At 30.1% G+C, this 14434-nt stretch overlaps 1 long non-coding RNA gene across 1 annotated transcript; it reads left to right on the forward strand.

The window, feature by feature from the left end:
- Positions 1–1190: 1190 nt before the first annotated feature.
- LOC114915228 (uncharacterized) lies at positions 1191–3514 on the forward strand. Its single transcript, XR_003803174.2, has 3 exons — positions 1191–1352; positions 1803–1995; positions 3084–3514. It is a non-coding gene; the product is annotated as an uncharacterized LOC114915228 (long non-coding RNA).
- The last annotated feature ends 10920 nt before the right edge of the window (positions 3515–14434 follow it).

Below are 14434 nucleotides of genomic sequence, written 5' to 3' on the forward strand. Positions count from 1 at the left end.
TCTTAAGTACTCCTCCTTAGAGCTCTATTCTTCTCTTCTGTTTCTCTTCTAACCTTTCAAACTGTAAAAATGAGGCAGATATAGTTAACTCTACTGGCCCCTTTCTTAAAATACTCCACTAGACCGAGTTAACCCAATCCTCTTCTCTTCTCGACCCGCTTCTATTTTCTCCAAAATAATTAAATATATAATACAAAATATTTTTTCCCTAATAATAATAAATATTTCTAACCCAAAATATAATAATATAATTTTAATATCAAATATCCAATAAAATCAACCTTTTAAAATTTATAATAAAATATATAATTAATCTGATTGTAAAAATATAGGAGGTTGTATCTCATCTCGACTCCTAAATTATCCCTTAAAACATATAAATAATTATTTAAAATGCTAATATAAATATTTATTTAATATGTATAAAATAATTATCCAAAATATAAAAAATAATTATTTAAAAGGTACAAACATTAATATTATAAAATTAATCTAGTATTTTCATTAGTATTGAGACTCCAAACGCCGTCATGAAACTGTAGTCTCCATATATTTAGGAAATAAAGCTGCAATTTAATCTACTTTCCTTGTGATGAGTATGAAATCAATAAAACTGAGATTGCGTATCATCATTTGTTCCTATCATTATAAAATTATTCAAACTACGGAAAACACTAGCAATTTCACCTTCGTTAAACCATTAAGACTCCTTCATCCTAACTTCATATTCATATACCATTGCAAATGCAATACGTTGACTATTCCTTCAATTCAAACAACGCATGCATATGCAATTTAATACTACTCGTTTTCTTGTGTTGTGAATGAATTATGAAATCAATATTATATTTTTAACTTCATATTCATATACCAAAAATATATTAATTTATATTTAGAATTTCTGGGAAATGAAGCAGCATTTTATAGTCTCTTAGGTAATAAGGATGAGAGATTAGATAACCCATTTTATATCTTTCATGGTTTGAATTCATTTATTAACAACTTCTCACTCATCCTTTCATGAAAATTTTCATGCAAATTTATCCCCATTCAAGTCACATTAGCAATTTCACCTTCATTATTAAGACTCCGAATGAGGAATTCAACATTTCAAACTTCAACTACTCTGTTTCGTGTGATTATGAATCCAGTTCTGCTTGAAGCTTATTTTACCACGAATTGCATTGCAAGTTCCTTTAATTGCATGTACCATGAATCTCATGTGCCTATAAGAAGAATGAAATCATATTCCTTTCATAAAACAAATCTCCACTCCAAAAGCACATCTAAAATAAGCTAGTCTATTATTTGTTTTGTTCAGCAAGAATGAATCCGGGCTCTCAAAACTCCAGGTAATTGTAGATCTTAGTTATGAAAGGGAAGTTATGGTATATGGTTGTGGAATTATTGTGTCATAATATGTGATACTATCTCTGTGTCAATTAAAATTAAATTTCCTTATTTATTTACATGGAGGTGTTATTTAATTTACTTTCATTTTATCCTTTTTAATTTAGAAATGATTTTACTTATATGTTATTATTTCACTTTCACTACTAAATAAATAAATATGTTATTTTACATTTCAACTAGTTTATCATCTAATCTTATTAAACACTTTCAATCAACCAAAAAGTGTTCTTAATAAACTAAATATAATACATAAAAATAATTTATAAAAATAGCATCATTAATTACTTAAATTCACTCATAAAAAATAATATTATCATTTAATTATTTATGATAATCTTAATTATTTAATTACAACTTTTTTTCTCTAAATTCATTGTTGATGACTCTAGGAATTCTGGTTCTCGATCTAGACCCAAAAAAATTGATACCCCAGCAGATTATTTGCGTCCTCAGGCAAGTTCTACCAACGCAACTGGTCCTCGATCTACGAGTGGTAGAGAAAACAAAGTTGATACCCCAGCAAATTATTTGGGTCAAGGAAAAAATTGATACCATGTTACTACAACATGAAACAGCAAACAGGTAAGCCTTTTTTTATTATATATATATTTTTGTAAATTTCTTTGTAGCATTTATTCCTTTGCAATTATATCAAACTTCTTATTTGTTCTTGTTGGGCCCGATAGTCCACCTGTTCCTCCACCATAGTATGATATTGTCCGCTTTGGGCCCAAGCTCGCACGGTTTTGTTTTTGGGCTCCTTCCCAAAAGGCCTCATACTATGTGGAATGGTGGACACTTATAAACTAGCCAATGTTCCTTCATTTTACCGATGTGGGACTTGGGATGAATCCCAACAAACCTCCCCTCAGACCAAGGACCACATGTCTCGTGATCTCCTCCCCTCAAGCGATAATCCGTCACCATCTTGTACCGCCGTTAACTCTACGGGACACGCCGCCTGAACACCACAATATCAGGAAGACTTTCGACACAATCCATCGCGAGGCACAACACTGAGGGTCTTCCCGCATCAAACCCAGTCGAACCGTTGGCTTTGATACCACTTGTAGGGCCCGATTGTCCACCTTTTCCTCCACCATAGTATGATATTGTCCGCTTTGGGCCCAAGCCCGCACGGTTTTGTTTTTGGGCTCCTTCCCAAAAGGCCTCATACTATGTGGAATGGTGGACACTTATAAACTAGCCAATGTTCCTTCATTTTACCGATGTGGGACTTGGGATGAATCCCAACAAACCTCCCCTCAGACCAAGGACCACATGTCTCGTGATCTCCTCACCTCAAGCACAACACTGAGGGTCTTCCCGCATCAAACCCAGTCGAACCGTTGGCTCTGATACCACTTGTTGGGCCCGATAGTCCACCTGTTCCTCCACCATAGTATGATATTGTCCGCTTTGGGCCCAAGCCCGCACGGTTTTGTTTTTGGGCTCCTTCCCAAAAGGCCTCATACTATGTGGAATGGTGGACACTTATAAACTAGCCAATGTTCCTTCATTTTACCGATGTGGGACTTGGGATGAATCCCAACAGTTCTGTTAAAATATAAAATTATAAAGTAATGACCATGCATGCTAGTGGGGTAACTGGTGTTGAGTTGAACCTATTATCATTCCTATTCACTATCATTTTATTTTATTTTTTTCAGGTTTATTTGCTAGTGGAACGTATGTCCGAAGAAAAATTACAATAAAATTTAATGTTGGTTAAAAGTTCAGTGATTGTGTGGAATTGTTTTAGACTCTAGTGTTTACAAATAAATTATTGTAAGTAGGAAGAAGTGCCTATTAATTTCGAAAAGTCTTTCTAAATTTCTATGTAAGTTTGTATTTGCATTTGATGGTTTATTAATAAATTAAACCAGTTTGTTATAACCAAATTCCATTCTAATGAGCTGAAGGCAGCTTCAATTCGTAAGTTTGTATTTAAGTTTTTTTATTAAGTAAATACTTATTCTCCTCTTTGTAGCCCCGTTTCTAGATTGGACTATTTCTACATTAAAAATGTCATGTTAATCTTAAATAGAGCTATTTAAGCTCAGACTGATTTTAATACTCTCCGATTGGGTCATTAAAGCCATAACAGTTTAGGCTATCTATTTTCTTCTTTCATTTTTATCTCTAATTTTTTATTTTATTATTTTATTAAAGTGTATTAAATTAAAATTTCTAGGGCATAATTCAATATATATATATATATATATATATATATATATATATATATATATATATGTATGAAAATTCATATGTTTAATAAACATGTATCATATTATTAAAATTAACAAATATTATGTTCATAAATGTAATAGGCTGAAAATCTATTTATTTTGTATTATCAAAGTTTGATATAACTGATAGATAATCATGTCTTTTAAATTCTAAATCCTAAATATGTTACTGAAGCATCTAAATTTAAATTTATGTGTATAGAAAAACACTTGTTAATTAAAAGATGTTAAATTTTAAATAAATCTTAGTACTTTAAAAGATTAATTCTTAACTTTGGATTAGAATATACGTAGCTTTTAAATTACATAAAATGAACATCGAAGTCATGGTTAAAGATGCAAGGTAATCTAATTTACTTGATTTCTTTCCTTGTGTACAAAAGCTTAAGAGAAGTCAATATTATAAGTTTTACATATTCAAATATTCACATATCAATACGATACATTAACTTCTATCTGTTCCTTCAATTCAAACACTACAAATGCCCTTTTATTTCTCTACAAATAAGCTTAAAAACTCGAATGCAAGTACCTATGTACCAGCCTACATGTAACTATTAAAGTCACAATTTTTCTTTTAATTATCAAATGATGTATCTGATTTTCCAACCAAAATGAAATTTATGTTTTGTAAAATAGTATTCAATGAACACGAAATGGTAAAAGTAAAATGAGAGAGAGAATAAACGACGATTGCCTTTATTTTGGTTAATTAAAAGAAAATGAAAAAAAAGGGAAACTTCATATTTCAATAAATATAAGAATTAAACAAAGGGGGCATTCCTTGACTTATATTTCAATAAATTTATTCTTGTTGAGATTAGATATAACCAACCAAATTCTCACGTAACTTGTATTGTTCATATATATATATATAAAGATAGAAGACTTCAAACAACACTGGTGTAACTTTTATCAACTATTATACTGCTTAATAACTTTATATTAAGTTTAAAAATTTTATCGATTTAAATTATAATTTCATACCACTTTGTATGTTTATGTCAAATTTTGTTAAAATTGAATAATAATTCGAAGATAATCAAAATATTCATATTTTTATATATTTTAAAATAAATATATTATGTTAATTTTAATCTATAAGAATGTGGTCTAAAATTATCTTTGATTAATAAATAATTTTGTATATATGATCTTAAAGTAAGAAACTTTTAATTTAACGATAAATTTTGAAAAATTCATATTTAATATAAAATTATTGGACAATGTAATAATTAGTAAAAAATTATATCAATGTCATTTAAATCCTATTCAATTTTATAATAATTAATCTAATTTTTAATAGTAATTGAGAAAATGTTTTATTTATATATTGATGTCACAATTTTTCTTTTAATTCATGACGATATGACCAACAGAACCACCCAGTTTTTTTATTTTTATATTTTTAATTCAAACTATGGAAAGCATTAGCAATTTCACCTTCGTTAAACCATTAAGACTCGAATGAGGAATTCAACATTTCAAACTTCAACTACTCTATTTCGTTATGAATCCAGTTCTCCGTGAAGCTTATTTTACCACGAATTGCGTTGCACGTTCCTTTAATTGCATGTACCATGAATCTCTTGGACCTATAAATTGAGTTTATAACCATTTAATAAAACAAGTCTCCAAATTAAGCACATCTAAAACAATCTACTCTATTATTTGTTTTGTTCAGTAAGAATGAATCCGAACTCTCAACATTCTATGTAATTGTTACTAAAATAATAATAATAATAATAATAATAATAATAATAATAATAATAAAATAAAAATAGAGTAGATTGTTTTTATTATTATTATTATTATTAGTATTATTATTATTATAGACAATTTATTGTAATTTTAATTCTTTATTTATGGTAATCTTAAGAGTGTGTTTGATAAGATATTTGAAGAATTTATATGCTTTTTGGATTATTTTGTAAGTTAGTTTGAGCAAACTAAGGGGGGTGTATTGGTTTAGGATTTCGTAGGATTTTAAAAGACTTTTTTTGAGTAAAAAAGTCCATTGGTATTCAATCAGGATTTTATGTCACTTAAAAACAATCCAGTGGTATTCAATATGGATTTTCAAGATTTTTTAAAGAGTCCATTAAAATCCACTGGTATTCATTTGAGATTTTTTACAACTTAAAAACAATCCATTGGTATTCAAAAATATAAGGATTTTAAAGGATTGTTGTGTGAGAGAGATTTTAAAGGACTTTCTAGTGTTATCTATAAATACCAGATTCATAAAACAATCCCATCCAAACCCAACGGATTTTGAAGGATTGTTTGAAGTGATTTTTCAAGTGTTTTAATAATTTTCAAGTGAGTTTTTCATCTTTTTTTTTTCTATGCTCCTGTCTTCTCCATTTTTTCTCTACTAATAATACTACATTATTGTTCATTACTCATATATAATATTGTAGTACTGTTCTCATCTCATTCTCCTATTTTGTGAAACTCTGATATGTAAATGATAGTGTCATTGACTTGCTCTATTTTTCTGTTCGTTCTCTTTAATTGACTTGCTTTATTTTATTCTATGTAGTTGAATTTGTTCCTTTATATAACAAAAAAAATGCTTGAAATTTCAACTTTTAAGTGGTAATTTTTTTATAACACACGTCAAGAAAAGAAAAAGGTGAAAGATGAAATTGATATCATAATCTCTAAATATATATATATATATATATATATATATATATATATATATATATATATATATATATATAAAAGATGAATTTGTTAGGGTTTCTGTGACTAGAATGAGATGAAAATGGATCTTAGTTGGGGGAAGAACCCTCTTAGCATAAAAACTGCGAACTCTCTCATTCCCTTGAATTTGTTACTCTTATCCCTCCTTTTATGACTCAACAATTATTTTATTTTTTTTACTATGAATTTTTCTTTTTATTATTGTGAAATTAAGATTTTTTTAATATTTTTAAAAAAGAAAATTAACATAAGACATTGCAATATCTAATTTTTTAGGGTTTAGGATTTATGCCTTCATTAGCTTATTTTTAAAAAATGAAATATTGTTAAAATATTTGTTAGAATAATTTACATTTATAAATATCGTTAAAAATTATCATATAATATATAACTATATATATATATATATATATATATATATATATATATATATATATTCTCTATATCTAAATACTCCCGTTTATATAAAAAGATTATATATCTAAATATTTTCTCAGTATCGAATATACTGATTTTTTTTATATAAAAAATTATCTTTTGTTTTTATATTTTCGTTTTTACATTTTTTTTTATAATGATTGAGATATTTGATCCATTTGGATAGCCAAGATATATTCGATCTTGTATAATTGGTGTGCTTCTAAAAATAATAATATAATTTTATTGATTTTGTCTCTTATCCATAATTATTTATATAACTAGTTTTCAACATATATTATTTTAGTAATTCAAATGGGAGATTCACATAGAAATAATAAAGAAAAAGGAAAAGAGAAAGAAAACTATGAAGCTTGGACCAAGGAGGATTTCGATGAATTGTTACAATTGATAGTGGATGCTATAAAAAGATGATAGAATATTATGGAGAATTATTATTATTATTTATCTAGACATTATTGTTTTTTTTTAATTTTTATCTTTGACTCTTTTTAAATTTGAATGTATGAATTTTTTTTTAAATCTTATCAAATGTCAAAACTCTACAAAATCCCACAGAATCTATTAAAATCCTGATTTAAAAGTCATGTAGAATCAATTAAAATCCTGATTTTAAATCTTGTAGAATCCTACAAAATCTTAAAAGTCATGAAAATCTTGCAAAGTCTTTTAAAATCCGCAGGATTTTTTTTCACTAAAAAAGTCTTTTAAAATCCTAATCCAATACACCCCCTAAGTTTGTTAGATATGAAATTTATTTTAGGAACTTATTAGTTATTTCCATAAGCTAATTAAAGTTAATAATAGTTTAGAAGCTCTTTAATTTTTATATAACATTAATTTACTTCTCTGTTATATCTTTTTTAATTTAGAAATTATTTTATTTTACATTTTATTTTCACACTCCACTTTCAAATGAACAAATATGTAATTTTACATTTCAACTAATATATTAACTAATCTTATTAAACATTTTCAATTCAATTGATTATTTTATAGGTTTCTAGTTTTTCAACTCATAACTTATAGTTTATGAACTTTCAATTAACTTATAAGCTTATTTTAGCAAATAAATCCCAATTCCTATAATTGATTTAAGCATCAATAGTACTTTTTATACGGTAAATATTTCATTAATTTATTATCTTTTATAATATATAACTACTCCTTTTTTTGTTTTCTTAAAAAAAAAAATAGTTTGACTTTTATATCTTCATTTTGTATAATAACTTGTAAAATATTACTTGAACTTGAAGCTTTTTTCATGTGAATTTTTCTTATGAATTCTTAACGCAATTATTTTCTTATGTGTTTTTGGCAAATTGTTTTTACAAGAAAATTTCTACAATTTTTTTAATGATTTTAGTAAAATATGATTATTTTCTCAAATTTATTGAAAATTCCATTAAAAAATTATTTTCTCTTGTCGTTGTCTCTGCAAGTACCGCACATCATTGTTACTCCTCTTAACAAAATCATCAATCTAATAAAATGACTTCCTTTGCAAGTGTGACACAAGTGACTATGTTGACTCATTTTTACTAGTTAAGACTGTGAATCGAATCTAGCTTCTCTTATTCTTTATATTCTTCCACGCAGACATATGCATGAGGATGAAGTAGATGATTTATAACCTCATAGGAATTTATCAAAAAAGTTAGCGGTTGATTTTAGCCTAACATAAAGTCATGCTTTGCCCTAATCTAAACTTTTATGTTACCCAAAAAAAATCCTCATCCCAACAAGCTTACAACACCATTGTCATCGTCCCTCATAGTCAAATACCAATAGTCTTACTTTACACAACCAAATTATTAGTTGAGTCCAAGTGCAATTTTCATTTTTAAATTTTATTATTTTCTATAATTTAATATTACTTTATTGTATAACTTGATAACCTGACCTAAACACACTCTAATATTAATTATTTTATTTCTTTAACTTTTTTTATTATTAATAATTATGTTATTATTCATTATAATATTTATTATTTTATTACTCTAATTGTTTTCTCCAAATTCATTATTGGCTCTAGGAATGAGATATTGGCATCGTAAGCAAAGACTTAGACCACAAAGAAAAATCGATCTGCCGTCAAATCTGGTTCTCACTCTACGAATGGTAAAGAGATGATACTACCATAGCAGATTATGTGAGTTATAAGGAAAATTCTACCGGCAAACGTCGTTCTCACTCCACGAGTGATAAAGAGAAACAACATATTACCATAGAAAACTATATGCGAAGGTTTTGCTTTCTTTTCCAAGATAACACTTGTATATTGCGAGAAGTGTTATTATAGTATTGATGTAGATTTGATTGAAAACCCAACCAATCATAGTAGTAGCACCACACAACATATGATAACTAGAATGGAAAATATAATAATGTGGCCAGAGACTATAAATAACCTTAATTTGTATTATACAACTGTACACAGCTGTTAACTTACATAGTATTTGGTGTGCTAGAAATAGAGAAAAGAGGACATTTCTTTTAAAAATTGTTTAGTTTAATTTTTAGAAAGAAAAACAAAAGTCATCTTCATCTAAGTTGATATCCCCTCCAATAATGGAAAGATTAGGAGGAGATGCAGTGTTAGTCTCTTTTGAGACTATTGAAAAGTACATCAAATTTTAATAAGTAGATACATTTAAGTGCACAAATGTATTTGACTCAATAATTAAACTTAACTAATAAAGTCTTTCTCACTCATATACTATTAAACTTTCTCACTCATATACTATTAAACTTATTCAGCTCTATCTGATACAAAACTCTCTTGCATGCTTGAACTCCGACGCTTCACATACCTCAAGTTTGAGTGTCTTTGACTTGGTAATTTCCATCAAGTGAGATTTTTTTTCATCAACTAGTATTTAATGGTGGCTTATGTAACACTGTGAGTTTTATTTATGAGTTATTTTGAGCTAAGGTTAAGTTGACCAAGTTTAGGAGAAGCTATATATAATGTTTTCTTTAATAATTGAATTTCATAAGTTTATTTTTTAAGAAAAATAAAGAGAAGTTATAGAGTGAAAAGTTCTAGAGCCAAAATTTCTTCCTTTTTCTTTTGAGTTCATAAGAGTATTCTAAAACCCTTCCCTTGATATAGTTGAGTAGCTGGGTAGAGATTCAAAGCCTTTAAAGTAAAGAATTAGAGACTTGGAGTCATTGCGTAGAGTTTTTAAATGATTTTGTTCTTCCTTTGTTATACCTATTTTTTTTGGATGATTTGAGATGAAGGAAGCTTATAACTTGGATTTTTTTATGAATTGTACGAGTTGTATGTTGGGCATCGCAAACGCACTCACACACACAATGTTGTAAGGAGTCGCAACTACACTTACATGAACAATTATAAGAGAGAAAGTAAATTCACAAGACATAGAGATTTATGTGGTTCAGTTAGAATAACCTATGTCCACGACCTCACTAAATGGTATTTTCTAATTTTTTCCTTAGGTTTACAATTATATGAGTATTTATAACAAAAAAAAAAAAAATGGGCAAAGCCCAATAAACCTTTCAGACTCCACATACTCAACAATCTCTCACTTGGAGGTTAATCACATCAACTGCACTTTAAAGTAAATCTAGTAAACCTCAAAATCGTAACACCTCCAAGCTAATGCAACACCTTCTCAACAATTAACCATGAAAGTTAGTTGAAGCTATACAAAGTTTCAACTTCTCAATAGTAACCACCTTGGTCAACATATTTGCAAGATTCTCTAACCTAGGGATCTTCTTCAAGAACAAAGTACCATCACTGATTAGTCCTCTAGTAAAGTGGTATCTAGATCTCAACTGGATATGCTTTGTCTTCGCATGGAACACAGGATTCTATGCAAAATTAATGACACTCTAATTATCGTTATAAAGAGCACTATCACACTACTTCTTGCCCAACTCTTCAAGAAAATTCTTCAACCAAATCATTTGCTTACCGACTTCTAAAATAGCCATGTATTTTGCTTTTGTGGTTGAAAGTGCAACACTTTTCTAAAGTCAAGACATCCAACTAATTGTTGTGCCACCTACCGTGAAAACAAATCTTGTATAGTATTCTTCCTTGTGTCTAAACAGCCTCCCAAATCTACATCAAAATATCCTTCCAAAACAACATCATTATTACTTAAACATAATGCAATCTCAGAAGTACCCCTCAAGTAGCGTAGCAACCACTTGACAACTTCCCAATGCTTCCTTCCTAGATTAGATGTAAATATGCTAACAACTCCCACTATATGAGCAATGTCTGGTCTAGTGCATACTATTGCTTACACTAAGCTACCAACTACAGATGCATAAGGAACCTTAGTCATTGCTTCCTTGTCTTCATCTGTCTTAGGTGAATGCTCCTTTATGAGATTGAAGTGAACCCCTAAAGGTGTACTTATGATCTTGGCATCCTGCATGCTGAATTTCTCTAACAATTTGCCAATATACTTCTCTTGAGATAATATTAAGGAACCTTCATATATGTTCCTACTGATGTTATGCCCAAAATCTACTTTGCAGCACCCAAATCCTTTATTTCAAACTATTTAGGCAATTGTGCCTTCAATCTATTGATTTCGTCCACATTAGAACCTATAACTAACAAGTCATCAACATATAATAATAATATGATATAGGATGGACAAAAAATTTTCAAATAATAACATTAATCCATGGCACATTTCTCGTACCCTTTTCTACTCATAAAACTGTCAAACTTCAGGTTCCACTGCCTTGGTGCTTGCTTCAGCCCATACAAGCTTTTGGTCAACTTATAGATCAAGTTATCCTGCAGTGCTATTTGGAAACCCTCTCGTTGCAACATGTAGATGTTCTCATCAAGGTCACTATGTAAGAATGTTGTCTTAACATCTAGCTACTTTAGATGTAGATCCTTTGTAGACGAAATGCTTAACACGAGTCTATTAGTAGTCATTTTAACTACAGGAGAGAAAATCTCATTATAGTCAATACCTTTTTTCTGCTGAAAGTCTTTTACCACTAACCTTGCCTTGTATCTCTTGTTGCCATCATGTTCTTCCTTGACCCTAAATACCCATTTGTTCTGTAATGCCCTTTTTCTTGTTGGTAGGTCAGTCAAACATCAAGTTTTATTCTTCTCAAGTGAGTTCATCTCCTCCTACATGACTAATTCCCACTAGGCTACATCATTCATCTATAATTCCTTATATGATAACATAGAGGTTATCCATTATCAGTCAACAACAAGTAATTTGCTGAAGGAGATAATCTATGAGGATGTTTAATAACCTTGTTAGATCTCCTCACTTCAATTACTGGAGTGACTAGAGTGGTCTCCTCAATTGTCCTGTTTCCTATACAATAATTATAAAAATAAAATTCATTATTAAAATCCAAATCTCCAACCACATAAGCGTAAACACATTCATAAACTTAATCCAAATAACATGTCAGTGAAATTATAAAGAAATAAATTGAGTTTTCAAATAGTTTAATGAAAATAGCATCATAAACTAAGCCTAGCTATGCCCCGATGTCACATATCTTATCAGAGCATGCCCAACTGAAGCCTTAGCCTCATCACTAATATCCTCTTACTAATGATCACCTGCAACATAATTTAAACACATATAAAGAACAACAAGAGAGTGAGAAACATCTCACTCAGGTTCAGGTGCATAAATAAAGGTTAGATAGCACACACACACAAAAAACATATTTCAAGTCACAAGCACCAATCACATATAAATAATACACATACATAATCAGTATCACATTTCTCATCACTGGTATGCTGCTACAACAACATACATGAGGGCACGTGCATTCATGAATACATCATTGGTGACCAAAGGTACACCTAGAATAGCTTTTTACATCACTAGTATGCGACCTAAGCGACACACCTGGAATACATCATTTCATCACTGGTGACTCAAGGTACACCTTGTTAGCTTGTTACATCACTGGTGACCCAAGGTACACCTTGTTAGCTCGTTACATCACTTGTGACCCGAAGTACACCTTGTTAGCTTGTTACATCACTGGTGACCCAAGGTACACCTTGTTATCCTATTACATCACCGGTGACCCAAGGTACACCTTGTTAGCGTGTTACATCACTGGTGACCTAAGGTACACCTTGCTAGCTTGTTACATCACTAGTGATCCAAGGTACACCTTGTTAGCTTGTTACATCACTGGTGACCCAAGGTACACCTTGTTAGCTTGTTACATCACACCTGGAGTAGATCATATATGCACATGATGCATCTCACACATTCACTATTTCATTAACTCAACATTTCACTCATCACGTCTCATCATATCTCATGTCACATTATTTCATAATATCATATCACAGATCATATGTTCACCTTTCACATTCTCACGTCATATTCACATATTCTCATACAAGGAACTTCTCGTAGTCATATACATCAAAATAATACATAAATCATACCAAGAACTTATCCAAAACATGAAGTCATCATCAATTTTACATATTATAATGAAAAATGATAAAAGGTGAAAGTGTTTGGCAATAATGAATGATGTTATACAGTAAAAGATGATCCAATATTTATATACAATAGCCCCTTCTATTCTAGAATTCTAATAGCAGAATAGACAAAATAACAAATGGCAGAATGAACAAAATAACAGAACGAAAAATATGCATTGGTGCAAGATTGCAAGTTTGTTACAAAAAGAATATTGTACAAGTTTGTTAGCCTCCCGCAAGCAAGAGAGGAGTGTCAACCATCTCTAGCTTAGACAAGTTTGCATGGAATAGCCGAGGAGGAAGAGCTTTAGTGAAGATATCAGCAAGTTGCCGAGATGATGGAACTGGAAGAAGCTTCATTAATCCTGCTTGTGCCTTTTCTCGAACCAAATGGCAATCTATCTCCAAGTGTTTCGTTCTTTCATGAAAGAATGGATTTGTAGCAATGTGTAAAGCACTTTGATTATCACAATAAAGTGTTGTTGACTTAGAACACTGGATTTTGAGATTAGTGAGAAGGTAAGTTAACCATTGCAACTCATAGGTACTAGTAGCAAGGGCTCTATATTCTGCTTCGGAGGAAGAACGAGACACAGTATTCTGGTTTTTGGTTTTCCAAGAAATTAAAGAGTTCCCTATGAAGAAACAATAACCTGTGACTGATCGGCGTGTGGAGACGCAAGTTGCCCAATCGGCATCACTAAACCTAATGAGGTGGATAGGAGAATTCCGTTTGAAGTAGAGCCCCTTGTTTGGACAGCCTTTCAAGTATTTAAGAACTCTTTTTGTAGCACCTAAATGAGACTTTGCAGGATTTGCCATGAACTGACTTAATTGCTGAGTCGCAAAAACGATGTCCGAACGAGTCATTGTGAGATAAATCAAACGACCAATGAGGCGCCTATAGGATAGAGGATCATCAAGTAATTCACTCGAATTAGCTTTTTTTAAACGAAGAGAGCTATCCATAGGAGTGGAACTCGGTTTACAACCCAATAATCCTGAATTTGAAAGCAACTCAAGGCGGTATTTTCGTTGAGATACAAAGATGCCATCATCAGACTTGCTTACTTCTAATCCCAGAAAATATTTGAGTTCCCCCAAATCTTTCGAAAATTGGATTGAAGTATAT

This window comes from Cajanus cajan, chromosome 1 (genome assembly GCF_000230855.2).
Source record: "Cajanus cajan strain Asha chromosome 1, NIPB_CcT2T_4, whole genome shotgun sequence".
NCBI classification, from domain to species: domain Eukaryota; kingdom Viridiplantae; phylum Streptophyta; class Magnoliopsida; order Fabales; family Fabaceae; genus Cajanus; species Cajanus cajan.